We start from the raw sequence: 6,586 nt of genomic DNA, 5'->3' as shown, positions 1-6,586 counted from the left end.
GGAACATTATTAAAGGAGCTAATTTGCCGTTTTCATACCAGTCACACAAAGAGCTGTCCATTTGTCTAAAAAGTAGGTATATATTTTGTACGTAAAAACGCCACATAAAATATTATGAAGGGTCAAATATTGGACATCGCTTTTACCTTTCATATTTATGGAGAATTTCGCAATTGTTATAATTCATGTTCTTTTCAGAAAAAAAAAGTACGTTCAGACTTACTGAATTTCACTGGGAAATTTACATCGACATGTATTATGTTTTATCTGACGTAAATAAATATTAATTAAACGTAACAATGAAGGCACGTCAAAGCATAAAATCAGGTTTCATGAAAACTACACGAAAAACTTTTTATTTTTATGGTAAGTTTGGAAGCCATGTATTCAATAAAGAGCATACCGCCATTGGCTTTTCATTTTTAATGCGATGTTGTCATCCTTTCTGGTTGAATCATCGTCAGCAGCAAAAAAGCTCCTTGTCGGATAGGATCCTCGATTTAATTTTCTTAAATCCTTTTAAAAATGCTGGCATCATGGCGAAAGTTTCAGTAGATATGATAATGGTGATGGAACGCGTGACTTCTCCAACTTCTAATCGGAAAACGGATTTTCCTCCCGGCAATTTGATTAATCCCCATTTGTAAATTGTAACGGCGTCATGGTTTTAACGAATTTCCGGTAATCTAGATAATCAACTTGAAAAATTTTTGGGTGTGTATGCACGTAAAATATGTTCCGCAACGTAAACAGAATGATAATTAACTGAAATTGATGAGGGAGAAATTAGCAAATGTTTTCCGGATAAACAGTAAAATTCAATTTTGATTTAATTTTTGGCACAGCAGCCACTTTGGTAAACAGACGAATATTGGCGGGTTGTTATCATACGAAATTGGATTACTATAATTTTCCGATTTTAGTTTCGGTTTGAAAGAGCAAGTTATTTGTGTCAGTTTGAGAAGAGCTATTTTTGGATAAAGGCAGGAGCTGAATTCCAGCAGCATTGTGAATAATTGGTAAGTATTTGATAGATCCTCCCTCGCCTGTGAGGAGTAGTTCAGCAAATCCAGCTTTTTAGAAAAATTGTAAAATATGATTTTGCGAATTTAATATCTTTACAATAACTCCTATAAGTTACAATTAAAATCTTGGGGGCATCAACTTTGAATAGTTTAATTTTTTCAAGTTGAAGTTACTGCTAACCTAAGCGTCATGGGTAACTAGATCAGAAATTTAAAAAATCACCCGGTGTGATGGCTGAAATAAAAAGTAAATGTTGATTATTCGAACTTATTATTACCCATTGAACGTCAGGTAAAGAATGTGGTCATTTGGACGATTGATGTCTAATATGATGTCGTTTTACGACTTGTAGAATATGAAAATATGGGTTCTCCATTTCCCGAAGTTCCGCTGTCTGTTGATGATTTTATAGATTTTACAGATAATCTCGGAAACTGCAAAACTGATTATTATTTTGAATTTTAAATGTGCCTCATGTAAAAATTTTCTTACCTAAAACCTAACGAATTTTCTTGAAATTTGTGGTGTGATAACAATATTAGTAATTAAAGTTGTTTACTTTTCATTACAGTGATTTCATATACAAAACTTATCAAGGCTTATTGAAATTTTTGGTGTCGTGGGGATAATGGCGTGTTTGTGTTGGACACACCAATATTACCTGATCCAAAAAAGTTTAACTAAGTATTTTTGAAAATGGAGCTCAGGAAAAGTTTTTCCTATTTTAATAATGTTCTTGAATTTATTTATGAGTAAACTTATAAATATATTATTTGCTAAGGGATGCACCCTAGCGGCTGCAAATGTCTAATTTATAGGATTGACTACACAGTTTTTTTATATGATTACTTAATTAGTGTTTACGTACGTCTACACTTTAAAACGCTATTGCAAAAAATATTATTAAATTATCTACAGGGTGTTTTTGAAATGTGTGAAATAAAAAAATGGGAAATAGTTTACAATAAGATTTATTTTACTGCGTAAAATTTACGTTCCCAAATGGTAAAAATGTCTAGGAAAAACAATTTGAAATTAAATATAAACTGTTATACACACCACGGTAGTATTTCTTGACCTACCATAACTACTATTCAATGAATGGCACAGAACGACTAGGATTACGAACCAAAAAAGCAAAAATGATAAACAACGTGCAAAAACACGATAAGAGCCAGTCATGTATCAGTTGGTTGCCGTCGTGTGTTCGGTTAACGTCTTTGACAATGGTGTATTTTTTCCAATTGAGAGTGTGTCGACAAAAAAGTTTTTAGATGACGTCATTAGTTGTTTAGAAGGGGTTGGTATTCACACGTTGTTAGCCTTTCACCATATCCATGAAAATTTTTAAGTACGTGCAATCTTTCAAAGCAGTCAGTTAAATGTAATGTCGAAAATTAATTGCCTGGTAAAATTATCACTCGATTTCCCTCAATAAACATATAATATTCATAAAAAAATCTACTAGGTACTGCTTTGATAAGACAGTGTTGTAAAATTATGTCATTTAAAATTCGTTAAAATTATTGATAAAACATTAGAAGAATAAAATTTGATTGTTTAAACAAGATATTAAAAAAAATAAATTAATAAATAATACATTCTTCCTGGGAAAATGGAAGTACCTACATTCATGGAAAAACAACTTATAAATGTAAATACACATTTCCAGAAAACAAATAATAAATTTTAAAATACAAGCTTTTGATCATTATGCATACAGATATTTATAAATATTTAGTTAAGTCATACGTGCGTTTAATTAAACTGTGTATGTTTCAGCAAGCCACTGGTTTTTGACTCCATGATTAAATAATGTGAAACAAAATCTGAACCATTGTTATAATGTATTCTGCATCAAGTGTCGTCAACGAAAATCAGGTTCTTTTCGATACTAAAAAACCAAGCTGTCTTTCTTCCGTGCACCACCGACTAAATGAGATGAAAAAGGTAACTGATAAAATGATTAGTTGATTACTGACAATTAAAGAATTTTTTTGTTGATGGTACGTTTGTAATTGGTTAATAAAAAAACAACTCTATAAATCCAGAGACAAATGTGTCTTTTTTGTTTGAATGCAAGCAATATTACCATCTTTTTGATTTATTATTGTTATTTACGATAAAATTACTGGTATTTTAATAAACTAACATCACTCTACACAAATAGTGATTACCTATCTTGCAACTAGTTTTGAAACCGGATTACTAATAATTATAATTTAAAACGCAACCATCAATACAATTGCATAACAGTCTTTGGTATTTATTATAATTATTTTTTTTAACTAATAAACATAACTTGGTCTTTCTTCTGTCGGGTTATTTTCTTTGTATACATCCCCTGGACTTCTATTACTGAATGGTATTGTATTGTTACGATTATGGGTAATTAAAATCGGCGTGGATAAAAATCAACAATTTATGTCTTAGTTATACTAATTTCGACCTTCGAGGTTGTTCTGGAGTTTGCCATCGAGACCCCCGGCACCGCAACCAGGCTTTTCTCTATTCGAATGCCGCAGTCACTAATGATGAGTTAGCACCGCTCATCTCTCTACATACTAGAAAATCCATAGGCGTCGTATCGGGGCGGCGCCGGAGTATGGGTTTATTTCGTAAAAGAATTATTCTGAAAGTCACCTTAATACTTTACTATTAAAGGAAAATCGTGCAATAAAAACAAAAAATGCATTTACTTCTTCTTTTCCAGCATCAATCATGGACTGCCAACATTTATGCTGGAAAATTTCATTTAAGTTTGTCGCAGTTTTATTGCATAATCTGTACGGCGTATATTCAGCGACACCGCCAATCCATTACGCCTTGCATCTGATCTGGTTTAGTTCTATCTTATCGCTTAAAAAAATATATATTTCGAATTAACAAACTTGAGGGGACCTCCTAATTTATATTCGTGTCTATTCTGCTGTTTTTAATAAAAAAATTATAAACTTGACTAATTTTTAGACCCCTTTAAACGGACACGTTCATGTATTTTTTAAGGAAATGCTGTGTTTTCAGTACCCCAAAGAAAAGCGTCATTTTCTTGTGATATCATTTATAACCTTAAAAAATCTGCAACTGCAGTAAACAACTACAAAAATCTTGTTCTAAAACTAAGCATATGGATGATTAAAAAGAAGAAAAGAATCAACGACAGGTAGAAAGCGTATTATTTTGCACATTTTGAATTCAATTTCATTCAACAAGAGACAATTTTTTGTTAATATCTTGCTGATGTTCACGCCATAATTATAATTGTAAACCAAATTTCACAGCACACGTTTGTCAAATGGAACCTATTGTTACGTTGATCGGTGATTAAAATCGAAGTGGGTAAAACTAAAAAATGTATTTCTTAATAACTGGATTTCACTAGACTCTACTTCTCCCATTGTCTGAACATAGCTAACTGTTCCCAACGGAGATTCCCCATTTAAATAGCCGCGCGGTCCTTCTCAAAGGTCTCCGTCACCGCTTCTAGGCTTGTTCTGGCATACCCATCGCGACGTCCGCGTCCAGGCTTTTCTTCAGCGAACGCCGTCGGACGGTGAGTCACCCATGATCGCCGCACATACTAGAAAACCTATAACCGTCGGATCGTAATTTAACTCATTAGACAAAAATTTTATGATTATACATTTATTAAATTATTTATAAATTGAGAAAAATTGAGAAATTATGTGTTCTCCAGCAATAAAACATAGGAGTCATATTTGTTTTTTAATAATAATCTAATCAATGCATATCATTACTTAGTACCCGTAATGATAGAAGTCTTGCCTGAATGCCGGTCATTTACGGGTCAGTGGTGGGTCTTAATAATAATAAAAAGAAAGATTATACGCACAATTGATGATACCTGAGGCTCATAAAAATGTGTTCTCATTTTCAATAGTTAAAGTTGGAAATAAAACGGATCGCTAATACCGAAGGATAATAAGATGCAGATAGCTGGATTTTCTTGCAATTGTGGGTTGACAAGCACTGCGATCGGCTTGAGCAGGACGCAGAACTTATTTCCGTAGAATAGAGATCTGTAGAACAGTTAGACCTTAACCGATATTTTCAGTAACTCACCACCAGAGGACAGCACTTCTTGGACTTTTCGAACGGACTTTCCTAAAGCGCGTGCAGACGACCCCCTTAAGTCGGGAATCAGCGCAGCTGTATTAGTTTCCCCCAGTTTTTGTCATCATCAATTTATGAACAATATGCTCAACTTTACAGATTGCACTCTGTAGAACGAATTTTGACACAAATCTTGTCTTTAAGAAGTTTCACACAAGGAGACGCACAAGGAAATACGGGGTAATTGGGGAACACCATGCACTGCTCAGAAAAATACGAAACCTTTATTACACGCTTACCAATTACTGGGAAGTCTTCTTCTCTGTAAATATTTTTACATAATATCTTTATTATTATTTTTTTTTAATACGGAAATACCTTCTTATTAGAGTCTAATCCTTTTCTTTCAATACTAATAATTTCTAATTTCATTTAAATTTTCAAATGGAAAAGCATCGCGGGTGCTTTAGTTCAGTTATGGTAACTGGAGGATAGTCTTGTCTAAAACGATGATGTGATAATCTCGTTCTAAATTGAAGTAAATTTCCCCTTTTTATTTTAATGATATTAACATTTCTAAGTGCTCGCTAACGAATGTTTGGATGCACTTGTCGACTTAGAAGAATATTTTTTAACCAAATATTCGTTTCTGCAAAAACCTGCTGTTTAAATGTTATTCTTACGTATCATGGAAATTTTACCTGAATAATCTTCTTCGACTGTTCGTGGTTTAGAAAGCGGAATCTTAGACTTTTCGTCCCATTTCAAAATTTATTCTTTTTATATTTCAGTGGTCACAAAGAGTTCATTAACTGAACTGCAGTACCCAAAGATTTGTCGCCGAAAAGACGAGTAAGATGTTGAAAGCAATAAATCATAGGTCAACAAACTCTGGGTCCGTGTTTAACCGAGAGAGATAGCAGGAAAAAAATACATGAATAGTGACAATGTAATATTTGAGTTGCCAAAAATCATGCCATAAAACAAAGCAAATATGTAATAAGCACATCAGCGGCATATTAAACACGGTCAACATTAAAATAATAATTCGGGAATAAATGTTCAAATTCAATCCCGTTTTCGAGTCTGCGGTGATAATAATTTAACTGATGATAATTTTCAATGTAATTTCTTTTAGTTTGTAAAGATGTTTAAGATTAGTTTAAATGTAATGAATAAAAGAATGAATGTTTATATATTTCGAGTGAGAAATTACGGAGTGTGGATAACGTAATAACTTAAATAAAAACATTCAGATCTTTAGATATATTGCTACTAGTTAAAAATAAGTAAAGTCTGAATAAGTGAATTTGCTACACTTATTTTACAGGAACATTTTCATTATTGCAAGTTAACTACCCTAGAACTAGAATTAAAAATTTTAGCATGAACTGTGAATTTACAAACAATAACACACAATTTTTAAATTCATCTGAATTAGTCCTTACGAAAAATTACGAAAACAGTATTATTGAAGAATACCCCC

This window comes from Zophobas morio, unplaced genomic scaffold (genome assembly GCF_036711695.1).
Source record: "Zophobas morio isolate AGI-343-1 ecotype UQ-CSIRO unplaced genomic scaffold, CSIRO_AGI_Zmor_V1 ptg000021l, whole genome shotgun sequence".
Taxonomy (NCBI): domain Eukaryota; kingdom Metazoa; phylum Arthropoda; class Insecta; order Coleoptera; family Tenebrionidae; genus Zophobas; species Zophobas morio.
This window is presented reverse-complemented; position numbering follows the sequence as displayed.